A 27370-nucleotide genomic window follows, 5' to 3' on the forward strand; every position below is an offset into this window, starting at 1 on the left:
TAAGGATATGTTATTGTCTTTAATTTATCAAAGAGGATAAAAATTAACTCATTATGTGACTTGCCATGACCCTGTTAATTCCAGGAGAACTCTTACTATTATCAGGACCGAGAACACTGGCATATGGTTAGTGGACAACTAAACAATATTTGCCAAAATAAATTATTAAATATCATACAGCCAGAATCAGAAGCCTAACTCAAACCTCCTAAATTTAATATATTTCTCTACCACATCAGACTAACTATTATTTTTCCCTTGTTTAACTTTAAGAGAGGCATATATTCAAATAATGTTAATTAAGATTAATTGTCACTCTAGCTCACCCACCATTTGAGCACAGAGCTGAAGTGTCGACATTGCACAAATTAAAGTCCATTCAATTCAATAGTACTGAGTGTCTATGACATAGGGGCAATGTACTAAACACTGAAAATGTGAAGATGAGTGAGACATCTGTGTTCTCAAGAAAATCGTAAACTAATAACTGGGAGAGAATGTAAGTGCAATTTAAATGGTTAAGTACTGTGATCAAAGTGTGGTAGCTAAAAAGTCAAGTATGGGCATCTATGCTAAAACTGAAATGAATAACAGTAGTGCAGTAATCAAGATGTGCTAGAGTATGCTGAAATAATGAAAAGCACAAAAACCTCAGAACGAACTTGATTTCTTGCTACTGCTACATGACCAACATATATCAGTTCTGGGTTCTTTACTGGGTTCTAGGTTCTTCCTTGATTTCGCTTTAGGATCTAAGCTGATGGATCACCCCCAGTTTTGAACATTATTGGTTGGCCAGAGGGTAGGGTGGGTAAAGGGGTCTGGAAGGTTTCCCATTAGCCATTGAACATCATTTCTACTTATGAATCATTCATCAGAAATGTCACATGGACACACCTAAGCAGAAGAAGGCCAGAAAGTACAACCCTATCATGTCCAAGGAAGGCAGAGAACTATTTCACCAACCATGCTAATGACTACTACAAAGACTACAATAGGAATCAATACATTCTAAGTAGTGTTTAATGCAGTGAAGCACATGTTCTAATCCTGCATATGGCTCAAATATTTAAATTAGAGTTACTTCTAAAATATGTCTCTTGCTTTAGCCCTTTAAGTTATACCCTCTCATTCATGGTATATCGAAAATAGAAAAAATTCACAAGCTCTAAATGCATATAGATGCCTGCATATGGGAATTGAGGAAACTAGGGATCTCTAATCAGGCACTTCCCCTGCCAGAACCACTGTGTTTACAGTGCCAGCTTTTCTTAGCTGAAAGTCCTTCTTACCCACTACACTAAAGGACTTCAGTTGGCTTTCTGTTCCAAAGCAGCAATAAATAAACAGTATAGCCCTGTTCTTATTTAGCGCTTCCAGTTCTCACAGCCGGAAAGTTACAGCCAGTAAGCAGGCGATCTCCAGGAAAGTAAGTAAACAAAGTTTGGAGGGCAATAATACCATAGTGCCTGCAGAAGTAAGAGAACCTATGCATGAGGAAGAGCTGTGATCATGGCACAGAGTGGAGACCATGGGTCCTCCTGTGACAGACACTGCTGTAGAAAGACAATTAATATATTTTTGCTGATAATGATCAGAGGGAGAGGAGCCTGTGGAGTTCGTGTATGAGCTCGCGGCTCTCCTAACTGTGGAATCCGTATTCCAAGCCACAATAAATGGCAGATATTTTTATTGAATGACAGTGCTGTCCAAACACTATGGAGCTAACTGTAGTTGATTTCTCTTTGTTTTATTTTTCAAACACTTGATAAATTGCTTGGTTTTTGAAAATGTTCTGGACTGCTAAAGAAATAAAAATTAAATCCAAAACCAGAAACAAAAACTCATACATAATAGATTTATTCATTATAAAGATGGTTAGATGTATGTAGGTCAGAGAAAGAGTTCTACTAATATTTTTTCTTCCACCTAAAAATCTACTCCTCTAGATGGAGATGGTCAAGGGGTTACCACCAGTCTGTTTCTTGCACTGATAATTTTTCTAGACATTAAATCTCTCCATCTGTTCCCAATAGAAAAAGAAAGACAGGACCACCAGACTCTACAGGGTACGTGGACTCTGCTTGTTTTAATTCCCTATAATACATAAGTGCACAAGACTCTGACAGCGTTAAACTCTGCAGTCTCCAGCATGTTGATTTTGCTACGCTATATATTTAATTTTCTTTTAAAAATGTATCGTATTTCTCTGAGCATTCATTTGCTTTTCAAATTATGGCTGCCTAGCTGAGGCTTGTGTACAAGGTGCCATGTAAAAGCATGTTAAAAGTAGATAAAAGCAATTTACCCTGCCCTCTAATTAGAGATGTCTCATCTTTACTACCGACAATAGCAGTATGCAGCTGTGGCAGTGGAGAGAGAATGGGAGCTGGAGTGGGGAGAAATGGAAGATATGCTGGCTGAGGCAGACTGTCACCTCTCCATTGCTCAGCTTGGGTGGGCTTCAGTGAAGACAGATTTTTAGTATTTCTTCTTTCCTAGCTCTGTTCATTTATTTCACATTAATAATTGAGCTTTTTAAAAAAGGGAGTATGTGGGGGTGGGGAAGCAGATTATAGGGGGAAAGACTGGGATTTTCTTAATGACTCGTTATATGGAATTTATTGTTGCCTAATTCTATAGCTCCTCTACCAATTAATATTTGTTGGGTGCACATCACTGCACTTAATATCATAAGGTTTAAAGTGGAGAAAACACACGACTTGCCCCTGGAGTTTGCAATTTAGAAGGGTTCTTCTTCATAGAGATAATATTTGGAATGTTATAATCATGCACAGAGAAAAGATAAACCTAAAATGTGGTCATCTTGGATTATACATGTTCAGACTAGGCTGTTTAGAATGAGTAAATGTTGAGAATAGCTTCGGTGAAAGAGTCATCCTGAGTGAGGGACACAGAATAAACCATCATTCCAGGGAAGGTACCATGACTGGAGGGAGTAGGTAGCAGCGTATGTAAGAACTGTTGAGGCCAGTTCTACTGAAAGGGAAGAACGATTCACAAAGGAACTTAAGTGTTGAGAGTACGCTAAAATGGCAATGTAAATTTAATACAATCACATGAGTTGATCTGATTTAACTTGAATTTGAGAAAACATACACTGGTGAATGTATGTTGATTGTATTGGAGGAGAGGTAAGTGTATATAAAGAAAAATTTAGCAATTTCTGAATGCTGATTAGTATGAGAAATTATGCTACAAATGAGAGCATATAGAGACTAAAATGTGTAGTAATTTGGTGTGGTCTAGAGTGGTTGCTGTAGAAATGGAGATGAAGAAAGATTAAACTTAAGTAATGTGGTAGGTAAAGAACTGGCCTGTAAGACTTGATGAATTTGAAAGAATAAAGGTATCAAAATACATTTATCAGGCAAGAATAGGGACAATAAAGAAATAAGTACAATATGCAACAAACATTTGTACAAGAAAGTAATGATTTCATTGCTCACACTTTAAGGAGCATCAATGGGGGTTGAAATATAAGATTGAAAAGATGTTAAGCAATCAAGGCTGGAGTGTAGATTTAGGAATTGTTTTACTAGTGGTAGTAGTTGGAGTAGAACAAACTGATGAATTATTTATAAGTAAGAATAAAAGTATGAAACATTTTATAGAATGAAATTTCAGGAAGTGGGAAAAATATGTGGAATGATGAAAAACAAGAACTTGAAATCAAGCAGGGGGTAACCACCAGTGCCAAATGCTGAAGCAGCTCCAGTGGAGGAGAGCTTCAAGAAGAAAAGTGTTTCCATAAAGAAAAGAAGAAAAGATTTTCTTAGAAGTAGAACATTGGTGAATCCCTTCAGCAGAGTGGTAGCAATGGAAGCCAAGTTGAGAGGATTAAGGAAGGACAAGACGGTAAAGAGAAGTGGCAGCAGAATGCTCAATCATTACATGCAAGGAAAAAATAGACTGATAGTAGAAGGAAGTGTTAGTATCATCAACTTAGTAATTTAAATAAAGCTTAGGGAAATCTGAACATTTACATTTTTTAGCAGGAATTAACCATACAAGAGTGAAATGCTAGAGGGTGGAATAAAAGTGAAATATATGTGTGTGTGTATTTCATGTATATGTTTGTATAACCTTGGGAAATATACATCTAGTCTGGGGAGAAAAGCCTGTTCGTTCAGATATGGCATCAGAATGATCTTAGAAAAGATAATTTTATTTTGTTTCTCAAAATAACATATGGATTTATATTGGTTCTGCTGTGATATCCCTCAGAACATTGCTAGGATGCAGTAAGAGTTTACAAAAAGAACTGTGTTGCTCTGCATAATATGTATTTTTTCATTTCTGGAGGAATCCAAGAGGAAGAAGGGAAGGATTCCAGAAATGGAGAGAAGCTGGACTCTAGGGATGGATCTGGGGATGCTCCACAAAGAGCAGCTGTGGAGGATGCAGAAGAGTTGGCTAGTGGGACATTCCCACTGAGGAGCGTGGCAGGGGGAATGTCTAATATTCACTAAGAAAATGCTTGAAATGTAACGTTTACATGAAGCTCCTCAAGTTTCCTTAAAATACAAATTCATGACTCTCTCTCTTTCTCTCTCTCTCTCTCTCTCTCTGTCTGTCTTTGGTATGTTAAAGTAATCAAGGAAAGGGATTTTGTTTTATAACTGGGTTACACAGGGGAGAGACCAGAATAGCTGAAAGCTGTGAGACATGAAGAAAATTCAAGATTTAGGAGACATGCAGAACATCAGTGTCTAGGCAAAATGGCAGACTGACCAACCCCCACACACTGAATCCCTAGAGATATTAGGACAGAGATATTGAGAAAAATTTACCCTTAAATTGTAAAGGACAAGGCAACTCAGCATATTGAATGCCTTGCTGGCAAACAGGGGCTAATATTTGGGATGCATATTGGGCATAGATACACAGAAAATAATTTATCAGTGACATTAATAATATGACATCTCTTTGTTGAGAATGTACTGCTGTCTTAATATCACAATTCTAAGGGGTCAACATCCAGACTAAACTTCTTATCTTACACATTTAAAATTATTTGCTAGGCTATATTTTTCTTAGAAAAAATGCATATCTGAAATGGAATATTGATTTTTTTTCCTGGATCATACATAAAGACCATCAGAAATTAATTTTTGATAAAACACTGCTATACTCATTAGAGATATATTTTAATTAGATTAATTTTGCCTTAACAGTCCATGAGAAGTTACAAGTAACTTGCAATGAGACATTAACATGCATCATTCTTGATGTAAGTAAAAATTGAAATGATTAGAAGTATACAAATATAAAGTATGTTGCTGGTATATGCAAGCTCAAAAAACTTTTACCTGATAGAATTAGCAAGAGCAGCTATGTTGAGCTTCTTTCAGTTAAAAGTCATTTTTGGCTATGTCTCTCTAAGGATAGAAATATCACTGCTTTTGATCTCATTTAGAATTCTGCTCACTTTTAGGAAAGTGGGGCTGTTTGGAAATGGTCAGCCATATCCTTACTGAATTTCCTAGGACTTGACTGCACCCATTCTAGTTAACAAGTAAGATATAATTACATATTGTATTATGACTTCTCAAAGAACTTATATTTTAATTTTCCTTCTTTTATGTTCATTATCTTCATTTGGACTACTCCACGTGACAAAAGCGGTTATTTTTCTTCTATTCCCTAAACTGGACCACATAAATGCTCTTAGTTCCAAATCATATTCTTTAAGAAACAAGTGTTCACTGAATGATTTACTGCTTTATGTAATAGGTACTGTACAAGATACATGAGGCCCCCCACACCTTGAAAACAGATGTTTCTTCCTGGAGCTTGCACAATAGGAGAGAAACTTTTAATTTACCCTTTCTCAGTAAACCATTATACAAAACAGAAGCGAAATTGTGGACCCACTGAACTCAATCTGGCTGACTTGTGACCCCTACGTGTTCATAAACCCACTGAAATATATAACTTGCTGTTTATATTAAATATGCACCCAAGCATGATTAGATAAACATTGAAAGTAAATTTTAATTTTAACCATCAGTGGAAGTATATGGGGTGATTTAAGTCGTTCATATTAGTTTATTTTTATCAGGTGTTCCTCCTTGTCCATAGTGAAATACAATACAGAGATTATAGCCTATGGCTTGACAGACATCTTATAGTTGGTAACAGGACTAAATTAAAAGGAACAAAAGGAAAAAAGGAATAAATGAGGATGTCTAATTTTAAGATAAAGAAAAGCAAATTCACTCACTCTTCCAGGATAGCATCAGAGACAACATTAGAACCAAGAGTCTCAAAACCTTGCCTTGGATGGTTTGCGTGATGCTATGATTAAAGAAAAGGGGGTGGGGAACTAAGAGAGGAAGCCAAAGAGAAATAACTCAGTACCTAACGGCAATATTGAGATATTTTATTAAAGAAAAGGAGGTTTTGACCTTGCTGGTGAATAAAGGTGATCCGAAACATTTGCCAGATACAATTAAGGCCATAAGGCAATAATTACAAAAGTCAAGGAGCCCTTGCCATCTCCAAAGCATCATGTGTGGATGCAGGAACCATTATTAAGATCATGGGTAGTCAAGGAGAAAGCAGATACAATAAAGCTGTACCCAGCAATATAAAGGGACATACAAGTGGGTGTTGAACTTAGGGAAAAAGGCTCCCCATGACCTCAAGAAACGTTTCTGGATCTGAGATATCCATTAGCACATTTAGAAGGTACCTATTTCCATTATTGTGAAGGAGTTGCAAATGAAATAAACAACTTTAAATAATACCTCCCTTGGTCAAACTGGATCAAGTATTCCCTGATGGAATTCATTCATCATCATTCAAACAGAATGGTTTGCAACTCAACCTGCCTAGTGTGGGGTCTGGAATTCCCACCACAGTCACTGTGCCTTAAGCACTGTTGCAGCAGAAGGACTTGAAGTAACACATGAATATATAATGCCAATTTGCATGTCAGCATGGATTGTTGAAATTGAAGTTAGTTAATTGTCACATTGTAACAGGAAAAGAATCCAAGTTTTGGAGCTGGGTGGGACTGAGCTTTCATCTTCTTTCTCTGCTACTTAACTATGTTATCCTGAACAAGATACTCAACCTCCCTGAGACACAGTGACCATGTAAAATATATATGTAAAATGTCTGGCAAGCATCTGATTCATGTAGGTACCGAAAATTCGATCACTTTCATTTTCTTTTGCTTCCTTGGAAGTTTAAAACAAAATTCTGAGGTAAATTTCAATTAAAGTGGGTCAGGCAGACTGATTCCAGCAAGGTCAAAGCATCTCCTTTTCTTTAATAAAATATCTGAATATCTGAACAAGAAACAACTTCTGTTTTTCAAGGTTGAAATGATGAATTATTGAACTTTCATTGCTGTTTGTTTTCTCTCTTGACTCCTAACTACTACATATAAATGAGATATCTTGGTTTCCCACTGATATCTCAAATTCAGTGTTTCCCAAATAAAACATAATCTTTTCCAATAAAAAAGCTCTTTCTCATAAGTTCTCCATGGCTATTAATGGACCAACAGTCTTTCAGTTCTCTACCATATCCAAACATAAGTTAAAATAGAGTCACAGTGATTGTGTTTGTGATGGTGGATGGAGCAAGTTCCAGTATTCACCATCCTCTAGGGAAAAATTGAGAATGTGTGAGATTTTTGGATTATCACAATCTCTGGAAGATGCTATTCAAATTCAGTGGATATGGACCAGAGATGCTAACATACCTGCATTGCTAAGAACAGTCCTTAACATTGAAGAAATGGGAGCCCCAAATGTCACTGGAAGCCCCACTGGGAAATGCAAAGAGAATCCACCTTCTTCAAATGCCTATTCTTATTTTCTACTTTCATTACTATTTCCATTCTATCAGTCCAGGCTCTGCATTACCTTGAATCATAGCATGTTATTGTTGGAGAGAACTTTAAGGTCATCCACATCATGGAACTGAGGCCAAAAGGTTAGTGAACTGGTCTAAGTTATGTAACTACTTGGTTACAAAGTTTGACCTCACATCTGTTACCCTAGTAGACTTGCCTAAGATTATAATATTATCGAACCGTGCTCCACGTTCAAACATCCTCTACAGGACAGAGCTGACCACTAAATCTTAAAGAACCACTCCCACAGTATCATTTTTCTACCCATAACAGCCCCCCATGTTTTCCCATTGCCTAGTAAGTACACATTCCTCAGCCTGGCATCCTAGACCACCCATGATCTGGGCCAACCAGGCCTTTTACTGGTATTCCACCCTACTCTCCTTCTGCCTTTTTTGAGTGACAAACTGTCCCCCTGGCTAACTCCCAAGCACATATTGGGCATTTATATCTTCCCTCAAGCTGTTCCCTTTGCCTAAAATATTCTCCACATTCTTTCCCTGTCAAATCTCTACTGACATTCAAATGTCTCCTCTCCATGAAACTTAAAAAAAAATTTCCTCAACCTGAAATGTTCTTTTTCTCTTTATCACCTTTAATACTTTAAAGTTGTTACTGGAATTACTATGGTTTGCTAGGCACTATAGCTATTTGAATATTTTGTTGTTTTTGAGGACAGAGACCAGCTAATATGCATAACATTAGCTGTATGATACTTTGCACATATAAGGTGCACAGTAAAAAGTTTGGAGATAGACACACAAAAGATCTAGCAGCAAATCTGGGAGAAAAAAAAAAATCAGAAGATAAGACAAAGCTTTCTGCTCTTAATTGTTCACCCAGGGAAAGCTTTAAAGCACTTATCTTCACACTCTCTTCAAGACTCCTTTTAGCATTATAATGGAAATTCACTGGAAATGTGTTTCAATTTAAACAACAACAACAAAGAAACAGAAGGGAATGACATCATTCTTGTTCTTTCTGTTGCCCTTAATGAAAGTTTCATTTATCTTTATCATCAAACCTATGCTGTCAGCAGTAAGGATGGAAGCTTCATTAATAAAAATCAGAGTGAGCCTTCTACCTTGTAGATGAAAATTCCTATATCAAACTGCAACTAACAGCCCAGAGAACTAATATGTAATCTTAAATGGGCACAACCAGTTGATTTAGAATTTGATTTAGAACCACAATTGTCGAAGCACAAATCTTGTTTTAAACAAAAACAGAAGAGGGTCTCACTCTGTCACCCAGGCTGGCATGTAGTGGCATGCTTATAGCCCACTGCGGCCTCTAAATTCTCAAGCAGTCCTCCCACCTCAGCCTCCTGAGTTGGCCAAATCTTTATAACATTTTTCTAACTATTCACCACTGTACAATCTGAAGCTCAGCTAAAAATTACCGATACCGTAGTGCTGGGGAGCAGAATCTAGCCTTCCTGACACTGGCCACTCAGTTCCAAGTGAAATGCTTGGTACATGTAAGTATATAATTATAAGTACATATCATATATCATATATAATTAAGTATATAAAGAGTATATAAGTATGTAACATTTTTGTCAGTGTGTGTGTTAAGAGTAATTCTGGACGTGTCTTCTATATAGCTATACATTTTCTTAATCACATGATTAATTAGGTCAAGCATAAATAAACTTAACTATATGGCCAGAATTTTAGGGTTTAAGAAGAGGCTCAAATAAACAAAAACATGCAAAAAGCCTAGAGTTCAAATTAGAAGAACAAATCTTTTTTTTTTTTTTTTTGAGACAGTCTCACTCTTTCGCCAGGCTGGAGTGCAGAGGTGCAATCTCAGCTCACCGCAACCTCCATCTCCTGGGTTCAAGTGATTCTCATGCCTCAGCCTCCCGAGTGGCTGGGATTACAGGCACGTGCTACCACACCCAGCTAATTTTTGTATTTTTAGTAGAAATGGGGTTTCACCATGTTGGCCAGGATGGTCTCGATCTCCTGACCTTGTGATCTATGCACCTCGGCCTCCCAAAGTGCCCGGGTTACAAGTATGAGCCACTGCACCCAGTCCGAAGAAAGAATCTTAAACTTTAAATCATGAAGCTAAGTAGTCCATTGTTTTATACTAATCTTTTAATATTGGTAATGCACAAAAATAAAGTGTCTGTGCCACAATTAAAAGTTTCTCAAAAGTTATTAGAATTTTTGTACAACGAAACTTTTTTGTAGTACTTGAACTAAAGTTATCTCATTTTTACGTAGTTGATTAGATTGTCATTTTTAGACCAGAGAGTAATTTTATAAAGGTGTTTTCTCTGAATTGAGAATAGAATAGAAGAATTCGTTTTTTAGAGCTGAAAGGATGTGATAAAAGGTAATCATTATACTATGCTGTAATTTAATTTTTTCCTACCAAAAATTACACATCCACTTTTACAAAGTTATGGCACAAACCCAAAAGATTGTATTCTTTCAATATGCAATTCATAATAATTTACGCTACTAGGTTTGCTGTCCAACTTTACATATATGAAAGATAATGTTATACCCGTGTCATTATATACATTATGTCTTAAGATATTAGGTTGCATTATAGTATATCCTATCATATTTAAATAGAGTTAAACAGTAAATAGGCAATTCGAAAAATTATTCTGTAGTTCATTAATAGCTTATATTATTTCCTGAAAATTCCTTTTTTTGGTAGAAAAAGGGCATGCCATTTCTCTGCTGGATGCTCCTTCAAGTCATGTTTACTGTAACCAGGAGATGAAATTTCCAAACAAACCCTGGTGTTTACAGCACTTGGAGAGGCATGTGGCCTGCCATTCCAGTCTCTGACAAGCATGTGCCCCACCTGCTTTTTGCTTTGGCTTAACAAGTTAGTTGGGCCACAACACAAGTGTGAGAACATGAGAATGTGAGATGCCACAGGCCAGGTGACATGCCAGTGCTGAAAAGCTGGTACATGGCAGGGTATCATTGTGTACATAGAAAGGCCACATGCCACCCCAAAATGTAGCAGCCACTTCTCCCAAATTAGATGAATAATTTTCCTTCCATTATGTTCTCACAAACATGTTGTAAAACAATGAGCCTTGAGCTACACTAAGTCCAAAAGTTCAGGGTTTCAAATGAGTGACAAGTGAATATTCATGTTTATTTCTGAGTTGATTGACAGGTAGAATTTTTTTTCAACTGTGCTTATGCATGATTTGAAACATACTATTTTAAGGCAACAAAAATTCTTCTCATAGGTATGAGTCTTCTGAGATGGCCAAAAGCTACAGAGCAGCAAATAACATTTTCTTATTTGTCTAATATAGCAGGAGAGAAGTTACTAGAATAAATGGCCTAGAATCTCACACAGTGCTTCCTAGTTTTCTCTGAATTTCATACCTCTGTGTGTGATCACCAGGCCTACGCTACTAATGCAACTGCAGTTGAATTCATTTCAAGTGTTGGCAGGAAAGGATAAGGAAAAAAAATTACATTTTAAAAATTCTGTTGGGTCTAGTTTGGGATACAGAATTCATAAATGTGCAGTGTCAGGTAACCCAAGGTATTTTCTAAGTTTTGACTCTACTGCTGAATAAGTAGATGAACATAAAAGTTGAATAAAAGTTCTATATTCTCTTCCTCTTAACGATGGAAGACTCCATCTAAGGCCAAAATACTTCCAAAATTTTTGAAGAATTACCAATGAGAATTTCTTTCTTAAGAATAATTAGCAGAAATCCTGAGAGAATATGAAGGGCTTTTGTCTCTGCTTTCCAAATTGTAAGCAAGAAAATAATTGTGGAATTTGTGAAAATTAGCATTTTTTTCCTAGCATGATATATTTTCAAACTTACAGTTTTTAAAAGAAGAAAAATTGTTTTTCATCTGTTTAACCACAAACTATGAGTTTTCAAGGAGCTGCATCAATCTATTTATATCCTTTTTCATGGATTTCACATAATGGCAGAAGGGAATCAAACACAGGTTTTAAGAAACCAAAGATTATATGAATATGTGGAAAGCCGTATGATTTCAGTCTGTAATTTAGATTTACATCCTATAGTTCTTGGCTTTTACAAGTGCTTCCTGACTTTCCTAAAATAATTCCCCAGGTTTCAGTGTGGGATGGAGAATACCCTGCAGGGCCATAGTCCAGTTTTAGATTAATGGACTCCTGGCGTAGTTTGCTACAGCCAAGCATTGTTCACCTTCACTGGGAACACGGCATCTTCATCGTTTATATAAAAGAGAGACCACTGAAACTGTGCTATGCTTTTAATGTTATGTTGCCTAATAAAGGTATTTTGAGTTTATTTATTCCCTTTCTGTTTGCTGAGTAAATTATTGCTTGTGAAAGGTTATGCTTCTCCAGAGAGCATTAGAAATGAAGTCCCAGTTCTTTTTACCCAATGTCTGGGTAATTTCCAACATCTTTTAAGCCTGGAGTTCTAATAAGAATGTTATCCTTTGAAACAGTCTGCTAAAATAGAGATTTAAAGCTCAGGTGCTGCCTCTTGATGAACACATGGACTGACAAGACAGAGAGGGGAATCCTGAGACCATGTGGAGACAGTTTCCCCTTACAGCTCAGGTATTAGCATTCAGTGGAGTGTGGGTGAAGCCTTAGGAGACAAAGTATGATTTTTAATGCTGGATCTCCAAGCATATATATATTCAGCATATATATATATATATATTTATTTTTTCAGTATATACATATATATATTCAGTTATATATATATATATATTCAGTAGAGAATCTATAGGGAAAAAGTATAGTATCCTTGCTTCAAAATATTAAGTGTCACGAGACTCCCTACATGAATTTTATAATTTCTAGAATTGTGGCTCTAAAATATTTTGCTAGTAATATGGAAGTCAAAATATTAAACCAAATAAAATAAATGAAATAAAACCAAACCAAATAAAAATACACCTAAATAAAATATGATGTGTTATTCCTGACATTTTTGTTCTTCTCGTCTTTTGGTCTTTATTCTGTTTTATTTCACAGTCACATTTTTCCATATTCTTACACATAATAATAATCCCCTCTCTTCACATACCATGTACATTCCCAATAGGTCATCAAGATGCCCTCTATCATCTACTGATTTTCCTTTATTGTGTTTCTTTTAGTTCATTCTCTTTGAGACCTGAGAAGTGAGATGGAGGTAAAATTAGGGAGGTATTCATAATTGAAAGATGGAGTGATATTAAATGATCACATCTTATTTCACATCTGCTTAAAGCGCAAGCAATGTTGATCTCATCCATTGAGACTGAATTGGTGATTTAGTGTCAATTGTGCCATTTTAACAATGGTATGTAGATTAGAGTGAGACAGTCAGAGCAGCCTACCATTACTGTTCATGACCCACAGTAGGCCATTAATAAATATTTGATTGAGTTGACTTGAAAAATTGTCATTGTGAAATGTGAAATGCTAGCTTGGAATTATTGCACTATGTCTATAGCTAGGAGAAAAACACAAAAAGAGAATCACTTCTGTCCTGAGGCTAGAAATTATGATAAAAAGTAATTTTATAAAAATAAATCGGGAAAAGAAGAGAAAAATATTTTCAATTAGTAAGAGTACACTGTTCAACACAAAGAACAAAGTTGCCCTAGTGCCATCTCAAGGAAATAATGTTTGAAGCTATTTGAAATATGTAGAAAAGATATGTTCATAATATAATCTTATATAATAATCATTTGTCGAACCCTACCTTCAATTTTTTAACATTAAAAATGGAAAGGAATTTGTAGATGAAAACATAAATTTTTCATGTTAAAGTTCATACCTCACTGTAATATTTTCAGAGGTTACACGATGAATTTAAAACCAAAAATGGGGCCTACAAGAAAATAAAAATGTGTTTAGATTTTGTTAGGCCTGCCAAAGTCATAAGGAAGCATAACTACCGAGTTATTTTTTTCAGTTGCATGGGAAAATGTTCTTATACTGCCCTAGCGAATACTATTTAAAATGTATTGAGCCTGACAAAAGTGTAGGTGAAGGTGAATCAGGGGCGCAATGTCGGGAAATGAAGTATAATATTTTGCTAAGGAAAAAATCAAGATTGATCTGTGATAAAAAGGAAACTGATAGCAGCATGAAACTCAATGGTCTCTGAATTTCATCATTGCATCAAAAATTCAAAAATACTATAATCCTGGAACTTAATTTATCATTACATTTTTAAAATTTCTGATTCTCAAAGTTTAAAAAAATGTGGTTGAATTATACTTAGAACACATCTGAGTAATACTTGAGAGACATTTGTAAAGCATCAAAAATATTAGAATTTTGTACACTTCATTACAAGACAGTTTTAACCCATTTCATGGGAAATCAGCATTGATAAAGATTTTTTCACATGAGTATATTCTTACTTTAACGATATGATTTGCCAAACCACACATAAAAGTTCAAAAAGAGAGAGATTTTTCTTTGACCTGAAAGGAAGACCACACATCTATTTCAGTGAATTGAAAACAGCTGTGTACAGTCTTTGGCACAGGAAAATTTTAAAAAATATTACATCTGTGTGGTCAGTTTGGGTTTTGATACAATGGCTTTTAATGTACTTGTATACAAATATAAAGATATGTTGAACTGCTCACCAATATTTTTAAGAGTTGAGACATTCACTCCTTGAATTGTGTATCCTTTTCTTATTTTTCTTGCATTCTACTAGTTATAAAATTTGAACAAACTGTTCACATACAAATATTGACAAATATTGATCATGAAATTGGAAGGAATGATAGTACCTTTAAAACAATTCTTTTTCTTTCTCTTTTTCTTTTTTTTTTTTTTTTTTTTTTTGATACGGAGTCTCGCTCTGTCACCAGGCTGGAGTGCAGTGGCACAATCTTGGCTCACTGCAAACTCCACCTCCTGGGTTCAAGCAATTCTCCTGCCTCAGCCTCCCAAAGTAACTGGGACTACAGGAGCATGCCACCACACCAAGCTAAGTTTTGAATTTTTAGTAGAGAAGGGGGTTTCACCATGTTAACCAGGATGGTCTCTATCTCTTGACCTCATGATCCACCCACTTTGGCCTCCCAAAGTGCTGGGATTACAGGCATGAGCCACCACGCCTGGCGTAAACAATTCTAAATATTACGAAATTTTTTAAGTGTACACTTGACTGTACAATTAAGTCTATCCTTGATTGTACAATTTACTGAATGATACTTTGCGAAAGAGTTAGTGCAGATATTGCTCAGTTTTCTTGTATAGTAGGGATAACAATACTTTCACTTGCTGGAATTTTTTTAGATGGAATCAAATTATATGAAGTTGTAAAAAGGTTTCTATATTTATATAATGTTTTATAATTAGAGTCAACATTTCCGCTTTTGCCAATTTTCAGAATGTGTTGCATCCTTGTGTTTGGAAAATTAATGTAATTTATTTTATTTTGGTTCCATAAACTGAAACGAGTAGGCACTAATTTGAAGTGAAAAAGTGTAAATAAAATGAATTTATCACATGAAAAATTTTCCTCTATTATTCTTATTTTTATGATATTCTGACAAGTGGCAACTCAAGACAGCATTTGGTAGTTTTGATTGAAATGTAATAGTCATATGAAATGTATTTGTGAGTCCCATTTTAAGACATCTTCTTTGAATCTAACCCTAAATTTTAAATCAATAACCTGGGAATCGTTTTGAATATCTGAAGATGTAGGAGAGACTTTCAAAGGATTTCCCGCTTCACCTTCCTGTTTCCTATAGAAAGAACTAAAAAGGATTGAAGATATCAATTCATGTATTTTTTTCCTAGGCATCAATTTTCTCAGAATTAAATCTAGAGGTAGAAAAAATAATTTAGTTTGGGCATGGATATTTGCTGTAAGAACTTTCACCATGATGGAAAGTGAATGGAAAGGTTAAGTAGAAGACGTGCATCATTGCTGTAATTTGTAAACTGATGTGATAACCTCATGTTTAATATTTTATGGAGTAGAAGGTGAATGCTACAGGGAGAAATGTCACTTGGAGATAAGGGAAATCGTATGCTAAGAATGTGTATAAATGTGACTGAGAATTAACTTGAGTCTTTCTTTATTAATTGATAGGCCGGTGTAACATGACAATGAAATAATGAAGGTATCCTAGCAACCATATTTTCATAACAACTGTGGCCTATAAGACTATGATGACTGTCAGCCACATTTTATTAATTCAGGAGGGTGAGCAAAGATAATTTCCAATCATAAAACCTTTCTGCAAACAAAATACGATACAGATTTGATCACACCCAATTGGAATCTTTTTATTTAAAAAAATCATATATCTAGATGAATAAATCATTTTATGTTTATAATATTGCAATTCAGTTTGAAATCGTACTAAGAGATTTAGTCATTTATTTGCTATGTAACATGAAAAAATAATTCTAAAAAACATCCACAAAGATCTTTTAATATTATGATATCTGTTTTTAATATAAAATATCAACTTATCAAAATAGGCATTTATTTGTAAGTTATTCCTATTTTTTAATCAGCTTTATTTATTCTTATAATACCAAGCCAAGGACATTGTACGTATGTCCTTGTTTTGATGTCCTGGAAACTGGTTTATTTTCTGTTTTTTTTTAAATTGTATTTTGAATTTTTTTTTTTTTTTTTTGAGACGAAGTCTCACCCTTGACCCCCAGGCTGGAGTGCAATGGCATGATCTCGGCTCACTGCAACCTCCACCTCCCAGGTTCTAGTGATTCTCCTGCCTCAGCCTCTCTAGTAGCTGGGATTATAAGGGCCTGCCAACACAGCCAGCTAATTTTTGTATTTTTAGTAGAGATGGAGTTTTACCATATAGGCCAGGATGGTCTCGAACTCCTGACCTCAGGTGATATGCCAGCCTCGACCTCCCAAAGTGCTAGGATTACAGGCGTGAGCCACCGTACCGGGCCTAAAATTTTTAATTGACAAAAATGTTATATATTTTTTACGTGTACAACATGATGATTTGATAAGTATACTTTGTGGACTTATTACCACAAATTAATATATCCATCATCACACACAGTTACCATTTATGTGTGTGTGTGCATTTGTGTGTCTGTGTGGTAAAGACACTTGAAATCTACTTTCTTATGAAGTTTCAAGTAAACAGTACATTTTAAAATTATCAGTGAGACTCTTCTGTCCCACAGACTGAATCTATTCAAATACTATTTCTTTAGTGAATTTAAAAAGAAGGAAGGAGTGCTTATTGAGTACCTACTGTTAGTATAACTTGATCACAGAAATACTTCTACTCAATTTTGGGGTCTACTATTTTCTCAATTTCCATCTCCTCTGATTTATTATAAAAATAATTTATCTGTCCAAGTCCTGTCGGGAAAGCAGAAACCTCTCTGCGTATTTGAAGTAAGCAGAAAGAGATTTAATACAGGGAAAAACTGGAAGGTGGGAGGCAGAGATAAAGTGCAGCTACCGCCACATTTCACCACTACTCCAAAGACTCAGGAAGGGACAGAAACTTCCAGAAACTTTAGACAATGATCACTGTTGCCTCCAGCAATGGTTCAAGAGAAATTATCTAGGGACTGCTGAAAATCTCACCTGCCCAAAAACACTTATCTGCCCATTGCAGCCAGAGGAGTGTTAACATGGCTAACGCCTTTCATGTGTTGTGTCTCTCACAGGCAGGGTTTTACCTGGAGCCCTACTGACAGAAACTCCAAGAAATCCAGTTCTCAGGCTTCCAGCTTCTTTAACACAGAGAACAGCCAAGAGGAGAAGGAAAAGTGCTGAGTTCCCAACAGACAATTTGGCACAAATATTAAGTCAGAGAACTTTCCCATAAGTGACAACATAGCAATTCCAAATATAACAGAAAAATTGTAGGAGGGATCTCTAGCTTGTAATTATCTAGAATATTTTAGCAACTATAATTGAAGAACTAAACAATACCTAAGGTACTAATAGTTCTCCAATTATATTATTATTCCCCACAACTATTTTGTCTGCATTCTAATAAAGCTTAAATTTTATTTTGTCTTTTTAGTAAGATATCAATGTGATTGTTAATCTGAATAGATCTTTGGAAATTTGGAATCAGTTAACCTTCTTTACCTGCCTAATTAGAAATAATATTGATATACAGGCAGAATAGTTTATGAACACTAGAGAATTTTTAAAAAGCAAACACAAAAGTGAAAGTTAACTAGCAGAATGTATCCTAAGCAAAAACAGCTTTTATAGATTTTAAATTTAGATGTCAGGTGCTCTCCCTGTTCTCTGCATTAAGATAAGAATTCACATTTTTTACTTTTCGCTACTATGGAACAATTAATGAATTGTATAAATGAAAGAATTAGAGCTTTCTGAGACACACTTGGTTGTGATAATGCAAATAGACCTCTCTCGGGGCAGAGATGCATCTGCCTTCCTTACAATTCTGTGCCAGCTCTTTGTACATTGCTTTATACATGTGAAGAACCCAGAAAGTATGTGCTGAAAAATACATGACTAGTATTTAATTTGTTACATTTAACCCAGATATCATTTTAGAAGTTGTCTATTTTCCCTTAAAGAATCATGTTGTCAGCACTTTGGGAGACCTAGGCGGAAGGATCTTTCGAACCCAAAAGTTTGAGACCCAGACTGGGCAACACAGAGTGACCCTGTTTTTTCAAAAGTTTTTTTTTATATTAGCTGTGCATGGTGATGCATGCCTGTGGTCCCAGCTACAAGGGGGGCTAAAGCAGGAGGATCACTTGAGCCCAGGAAGTCAAGGCTGCAGTGAGAGGTGTCTGTGCCACTTCACTCCAACTTGGGCAACAGAGCAAGACCCTGTCTCAAAAAAAAAAAAAAAAAAAAAAAAAAAAAAAAAAAAGTTGTTATAAAGGAAGGAACTTCAAAACACAGCCATTTTCAAATTTTTGACAATTGCTGAATCTGGGCAAAGCAGCATACAGGAATTCATTATCTTTTCTCTCTGCTTTTGATGTTTTTGAGTATTTAAAAATTCTTTCCGTATAAATTTTCTTTTAAAATGTTATCTGTCCAGGTGATCTGACACTAACAACTTCACAACCATTCTACTGAGTCAACAAATTTCTCCTCTGTGTACAGACTTCAACCAAGGACTCTAATACCACTCAATTGTGAAGCGCTGCTGGGCGGGACACACGTTCAGGAGACACAGTAGGGGAACAGATGAGGCCAGAGTGGCCCACAGCCTGGGTGAAGAGCCCCCAATTATTTATAAGGTGTTTGCTGCCTCATTTATGAAAATAAATGGTACAAAGCTGTTGCAAGTATTACATTTTTACATCAAATTAAACATTTCAAAATTAGTGTCACAGCTTTTCCTGGGAGCAACTTTTGAGGGGCATTTTATCTAATAACAGCAACATGGTTATTTAGAGAATAGACCTAGAATATGTCTTAAATGGAAAGCATACTCAGCAATAAAGTCATCTGGTCCTTACAGCCGACTTGGGTTTGTACTGCCACTCCGGCCATCCCCAAATGGACAGGGAACTTCGATCCATTGAGCCACCACTGTCCTACTCTCCCTCCCTGCCAAGTGTAGATTACAAAGACTAAGGGCTGCAGCCTCTCTTCTGCAAACACTCCTCTCCTCTTATTTCCTAGCACTCTTCTGGCAAAACCACAATCTTGATCATAATCATCCCTCCCCCACTCTATGCCTGCAACCAGGTGGCTGAAAACTGCTAGGAAATTCTCACATCCACAAGGACTGGTCTCTTTCGTAGTATACATGACAAAATCATCAAGCAGCATGAAAGCTCCTCCCATATTCCACAGTAAATATTTTTTGTCACTTACTCTTCCAGACAATTATTTCATATTTTCTCCTCTTCAAACATCTGTGATAAAACTCAGCTGATGACTTCACACTTCCTTAGTAAAAGATACAGCCAGATGAGAATTATTTCATCTGGCACACACCCACCAAATGTATTTTTTTGTTAACTCCTTTGTCTCCTACACCTGGCACAATTTTTCATGAATGCATTGAGCTAACCTAAATTTTAAAACTGTTGTTATAATAGAATAACTGTCCCAGCTCCTGTTTAATTCCAGCCATCCCTCACCCACATAAGGATTTTATTCTTGCAGTTTTGCCAGCTCCTACATCATCAGTTTTTTCTACTAAAATGGGTCATTCCTACTAGCATGCCAGAGTAGCTCCCATAGTACAAATAAACAAATGAAATTATCCCTTGGCTTCTTGAACTCCAGCCACAGTTCTTGTTCTCTGTTCATCTGCATGGCAAAACTCCTTAAAGGAAGTGCCTATGTTAAGTGTCTCTGTCTTCTCATCTCCGTCCTCCCGTCAGCTCACTCAAAGTTAGCTTCTATTCTTATCTTTGCACTGAAAAAGCATTAGTTTGTGTCAATCACAATTTTCATTAGATTTGGTCATGTTAAGCACTTGAAATAAATTCTAACATAGTTTTAATATATGTAGATATGTGTAAACATAGGTACTGCTTTAATATCTACAGATAAGGAAACTGACACTTAAAGTGTGCCTGAAGTTACACACTACATGAGTGATAGATCCAGTCTTCCAACCCAGGCAGTCTGACTCCAATTTCTGTGATCTCAACGACAGAGAAAACCTCCTTTAAGGAAAACCTCCCTCTTGGCATTTTCTTCCCCCAGCACCCACTAGGTTGGGAATCCCTTTATTGGCTGCCTTGTAACTCGGTATGCCTCCTTCGCAGTATTTGCATCACAGTTTGTAATTATATGTTTATTGTTGATATTTTGACAACATCTGCTTTTCCTACTAAGCTGTAAGCTTCTGAAGGCAGAAGGAAGATCTTTTTTTGGTTATTGTTTTATCCCTCTACTGTGAACATGATTTTGAATGAATGGATGGATTAAAATGAATTTAAATGATTTTGGGACAATTCTCATACAAATTATGTATTTGCAATATGTCCCAATGTTGAAGTCCAGTTAGAGTTTTTTTTATTTATTTATTTATTTTATTTTATTTTATTTTATTTTTGAGATGGAGTTTCTGTCTTGTTGCCCAGGCTGAGGTACAATGGCACTATCTTGGCTCACTGTAACCTCTGCCTCCTCTCGGGTTCAAGCAATTCTCTTGCCTCAGCCTCCCAAGTAGCTGGGATTACAGGCATGCACCACCACACTCAGCTAATTTTTGTATTTTTAGTAGAGATGGGGTTTCACCATGATGCCCAGGCTGGTCTGGAAATCCTGACCTCAATTGATCCACCTGGCTTGGCCTCTCAAAGTGCTGAAATTACAGGCATGAGCCACTGCACTCGGCCCAGTTAGAGTTTGACAGATATGTATACACCCATGTACTTACCACCTTATGCCAGAGTAGAACACTTCCATCACCTCAGTAAGTTCCTTCATGCTTTTCTTCAATCAACGCTCCTCATCCTGTAACCACTGGGCTGATGTGTTTTACCATTACTCAGTTTTTCCTTGTCCAAAATTCAAGTAAATGTAATTATCATGTGCATATCTTTTGTCTCAGGCATTTTTCCCTTAACATTATATCTGTGAGATTTATTCATGATGTCTTATGTATCAGTAATTTGAGGCATTTTATTTCTGAGTAGTATACCATTGTGTGAATGTATGACAATTTCTTTATGTCTTCATCAGCTCATGGACATATGGTTGTTTCCTGTTTGGTCTATCATGAATAAAGCTGATATGAACACAGCAGCATTTTGATGTGTATATGCCTTCATTGCTCTTGGGTAAATGCCTACTAGTGAAGTTGTTGAGATATAGTCTATACATTTAGCATTTTAAGAAACTGCTAGATAATTTTCCAGCAATATATGAGAATTATGTTTGGTTCGTCCACATTTTTCACCAGCACTTTGTGTTGTCAGTGTTTCTGATTTTAGCCATTCTAATTGGGTGGTCTAATGGTATCACATCGTGATTTTAATTTGCATTTCCCTGATGATTAATGTTACTAAACAGCTTTTCTTTGCTTATTGGTTTTTGTGAAGTATCTTCTCAGGTCTTTAAAAGCAGTGAAAGTTGATGAGATCACCTATGGATTTGTGATGTATGCATGAGGACAAAAAAATATGTCCTAAGATGAGTTCCTTCAATATTAAGAGTGAAACATAACAACTATGTTTCACTCTTAATATTCTAAATAAATCTTAATTCAAAATGAATTTAGAATTTATTTAACACATAGAATCATGTAAAATTCATTTAATTCCACATGAATCTCTGTGTTATTTAGAATTTTTGATGTTTTCACAATCTGAAAAATTTGTGAAAGATTTTTTTGTATTTCTTTACTGTTTTATATCAATTCGATATGACCTTAATAAAAGTGACCTCAGATGCATGTAGTATTTTCCTTATGATCCTTGATGCTCAGTAAAACTGAACTTTTTGATAATGAATTTTTGTGATACACAGCCGTGTCTTGTCTCACTACTCACAAACAATAGCTCTTTTCTCAAAAATTTTATGCCCATTATTAAATATGTAAAGTAAGATATATGCATTTCTGTATGTATAACCCAAAGAAAATGTTTAACCAAAGATAAAATTTATAGCTCTTAAGAAAAACGTGTTTTTCATTTTTCTCCTCTGCACTTGTTAGTAATATCAAGGAATCAGAAGCATTGATTTATAAAATACTGTATGACAAAATTACAGGATTCAAAAGTGATTAATAGTCTGAACAGTATTAGTAAAACTACAATTGTTCAGAGATTAGGTTTTCAGAATTATCAGGCTCCTGGAACAATTTCTTATCTAAAGGCACCAAAACGAAGCCAAACAAAACCTCTTTATTGATAAAGAAATAATCAAAGGCAATGAACAAACCTAGTCAAAAGAGGAAAAGCTATCAGATCAAAGGGTGGTATAAAAAGAAAATATTGCAATACCTTGTAATGACGAAAGTGTTTTTTTCCTGATCTTTTTACAACATGGTTCCTACAGGGAATAATGCACACATAAGATATTAAAAGGCTCATTGGGGGTACTTAGCACCTTACTAAGGTCAGGCACGCTCCTAAAGCCTATATGGAAATTAATTCACTTCATCCTCTTGACAGCCATTAGGTCTTTGTAAACTTTATTTACAAGGGATAAGAAAAGTTATGTTACATTTCCAAAGTCACAAAAGCAGTTGGTGACGGAGCTGGGTTTCAAACATGTGTCTTTCTTACTCCAAAGATTTGCTCTCAATCATTAGTTTGTAATTATTTTTTGAGGGAATAATTATAATAGTGTTTTATTTATAAGCTATATCATAGAAAGAATACCTCTGCTGGGTCAAAAGAAAAATCTACTTGAACCTCAGAGTTGTAGTCCTTTAGGAATAGAAAAATGAAATCACCATGGTAGAGAAATGGAGAAAAAAAGAATATGATTAGAAAATGAAATCATCATGGTGGAGAAAGGGGGAAAAAAGAATATGATTAGAAAATATCACCAGTATTATGTTCATTCAGTCCATAAATATGGATGGCTACTATGTGTTAGAAGCCACAATGGCTCTAGTTGGATAAAATTGAATACAACATGGTTCCCAATCAAAAGAAACTTATGGTTTAGTCCTTGAAGATATACAAATCACTATAGTCCAACAATTTGGAGGATTATTCACTTTGCCCTTCTAATAAAACTACAAAAAAACACAAATAAACAAAACAAAACAAAAACTAAAAAGAGGCAGCATGGAAACCTGTGCAATGTCAAGTACAAATGCCGCACATTGGAAGGGACTTCAGAATTCACTATTAAACAAACATTTTTTTACCAGCTATATGTCAATCACTCCACTAAGCTGTAGACATAATACTCTCAAATATCAGAGGAAAGACACCTCAAAAATTGTAATAATCTTAAAGGAAGAAACAGACATTCATGCACAGGAAGAATTGTGTAACATGTTAATGGGTCAATGCAATAATGACTAATTTGCCTTATTTATTATTAGAGTCACTGAATATTTCTGTTTAGTTATTTTGCAGGTGTTGAATTACAATAAAGTTGTAGTATAGCACCATACAGCCCATTCATTGAGATTAGTCTTCTTAATTCTTTTCTATTTTAGATAGTTCTCAAATAATACAAAGATGGCTTAACTCTAACACAAAGTTTACCAAAAAAGATTAAGAATCTGTAGAAATTGTGGTTGTAGTCAAAATAAGTAGTAGCAGCAATTAGTACTATTTCTTGGGGTATTTATGCAGAGAACTGTGCTAAATACTTCACACAGTATGTACACTAACAGAAGAAACTTTTAACAATTTGACTCATTTTTAAGCATGGTCTATGCCCTGAAAAATTTCAGATGAAAAAAATTCAGTCTATTTTGAAGATATTTGCTATGTTCTAGCTGGAACTCAGTGGGTTAACTCAAAGCCATCTGGAACATTCAGCTGTTCAGAATAACTCATTTTCAGGGAGCTCTGTATAGTTGAGGACTTACTATACGTGTTTTCACATAATGTGAATAGAAATGTGACTATTTGTAACATTTAAACACCCACAATTTCCACAAATGAAAGAAAGTTCAGCATGATATTTATCATGACTCAGTTTTTTCTCCCTCCTCAGAATGGCACTTGCATCTTTTGGGGAGCTTTTGAATAGGCGCTGCTGCAAAATGCAGTAGGTGACAGTTAAACATACTCTTCAGCATTTGCACAAGATGAATCATGTTCTTTCCCAGTCATTTGGCTTTTCAAGATCTCTGTTAAAGAGGAGATGCAAAAACTCTCTCTTGCGACTCTTTCATCAGTCATCAAACTTGTGGCTTTTAGAGCACATTGATTTTGAGAAGCTTTTCATGAAGCACCTTGAAACAGCTTGCCATGGAAATAGAAAAAAAAGGAAGGCAGATGCCTGAAAAAGAGATTTTTTCTTTTAGTTAACATATCACAGGATGGGCCCTATGCCCAAACTTGAGAATTCAGAATTCTCATTGACATGAAAAGGAGTTTTCTATCGTTTTCTGTAAAGCTGTTGGATTAGTCCTTAGTTTTGAATAAAATGTTCACTCTTCTTCTTGCTCTCTCTCTTTTTTTCCCCACTTTTGTTTTATAGGCATTTTCCTTAAAAACAAATCTGGATATCTCTTTTCATATTGAATAATTGTGTCTCTCTAGATGGTTCCAGAAAAGTTAGATTTAATGGGTTCCTAAGAAAACACAGGTAATAGTAACCTTCTTATCAGACATGGAGTGGCAGAAGACAGAGTAGGGCTGTCTTTCATCAAGGTAATATTTATAGCTAAGCAAATCAACATTTCAGCTCTGCAAATTCTAAATTTGTTGCCAGACAGTATCTGGAGATTGTTTTGTGTGTTTTGATTAAATACAGGTTCCTTGAACTTTTTTTTCCTAACAAAACCTGAATCCTGTGTTAGTTCTTGTTCTTTGTTTTTTCTAGTTAGGTCTAGTGATAAATGAGATGTCTAATTAATGACTCACATCACTGAGTGTAAAGAGTCTCTTTCTTTATGATCATAGTCACTGATACTAACTTTTCTATAGTTTGTAATTGAAAATTTAGTAATAATATTTGAAAAAAAGCATTTCAATTTATTCAAAATAAAACTTCACCTGATGAAACCAAAGTAGGAAAAATAAGGTAGTAAATTGTTGCTTTCAAAATTATGCTTCTCTGTGTGTACACTGGAAGGAACAGTCTGTGTATACTTAACAAGCATTTGAGTACATTCTATGTTCCAGGCGCTGTGGTAGATGCTGAAAATGCAATAGGGTGTCCACCCTGGAAACTTTATGGTGAAATCAAGAAATGGGGGTGAAATGATGAAGACTGTAAATGAATATGCAAACTAAGTTACAGGCCTTAATAAGGTGCACAAAGAGTTCCCCAAAGAAGAGTGAGGAGAGAAGAGTAGTTTCCTAGAGGGATTTTTTTTTTTAAAGAAGAAATAAAGAAAACTGGATAATTAATCTGATAAAAATACAATCTAATATTATGCAATAAGCTTAGAGGTCCCAGACCTGACTTGAATCTCTGTGGCAGAGTGGAAAACATTGTGAAATTCTTGATACGGACAAAAGAATTTTCCCAGTAGGAAAGATAAGAACAATAGAACTGTTTCTAGACAGCAGCCATGGCCAAGAAGAATGTTCATGAGCTCACATGAAGCGGTCCCAAAGACACACAAAAAAACTCACATTGAGTGAGGTTTTTTAGGAGGAATAGAAATTAGCATGAGTGGACATAGATTTATAAAATACAATTGATTATTAAGAGTATAACCCCATTTAGGTCAGGAGATCGAGCCCATCCTGGCAAACATGGTGAAACCCCGTCTCTACTAAAAAATACAAAAACTAGCCCGGTGAGGTGACGGGCGCCTTTAGTTCCAGCTACTCAGGTGGCTGAGGCAAGAGAATGGCGTAAACCCAGGAGGCGGAGTTTGCAGTGATCCGAGATCCGGCCACTGCACTGCAGCCTGGGCCACAGAGCGAGACTCCGTCTCAAAAAAAACAAAAACAAAAACAAAAAAAGAGTATAACCCCATTCATCTTTACAAGTGGTTACAGCTTGAAGACTTTAACAATGTAAAAGTTCTTACATTAACCCCCATTTACGAAAACAAGAAATAGTGAAGATAAATAGTCAACTGGAGACCAAACTAGAGATGGTTGTGTAAGCCATACTAAGAATTTTTTTTTTTTTTTTTTTTTTTTTTTGAGACGAAGTCTTGCGCTGTCACCCAGGCTGGAGTGCAGTGGCCGGATCTCAGCTCACTGCAAGCTCCGCCTCCCGGGTTCACGCCATTCTCCTGCCTCAGCCTCCCGAGTAGCTGGGACTGCAGGCGTCCGCCACCTCGCCCGGCTGGTTTTTTGTATTTTTTTTTTTTTTTAGTAGAGACGGGGTTTCACCATGTTCACCAGGATGGTCTCGATCTCCTGACCTCGTGATCCGCCCGTCTCGGCCTCCCAAAGTGCTGGGATTACAGGCTTGAGCCACCGCGCCCGGCCCATACTAAGAATTCTTAATGTCATCTATCAGATTTGACAATTTTGTTTGAGCAGATTTGAATTTTTAAAAGATTATTGGCCGGGCGCGGTGGCTCACGCCTATAATCCCAGCTTCTCGGGGGGCTGAGGCAGGAGAATCACTTGAACCTGGGAGGCGGAGATCGCAGTGAGCCGAGATTGTGCCACTGCACTCCAGCCTGGGTGACAGAGATTCTGGGGCGGCGGGGGGAAGCAGGGTTATCATGGCAGCAGTGCAGAGAATGAATGGACTTGAGAGAAAGGCAAATTTGACGGTTAGTCTCTGAAGAGACAGAGGAATAGAAAGAACAGCCTGAAGCAAAGCAAGTCTCAAAATAGGGCAATAACTGTGACAATAAAAAGTAAGAATGAAATAACCCCTGTTTGAGAGTATGAATTGAAAGGACACAGGTTGATTGAATGTGTTTAGCAGGAGGGATTTTGGTGGTGATAAAATATAAAAAAGAAGTGTCCATGGTTTCCAGGTTTCTG

This window comes from Macaca thibetana, chromosome 8 (genome assembly GCF_024542745.1).
Source record: "Macaca thibetana thibetana isolate TM-01 chromosome 8, ASM2454274v1, whole genome shotgun sequence".
Lineage (NCBI taxonomy): Eukaryota > Metazoa > Chordata > Mammalia > Primates > Cercopithecidae > Macaca > Macaca thibetana.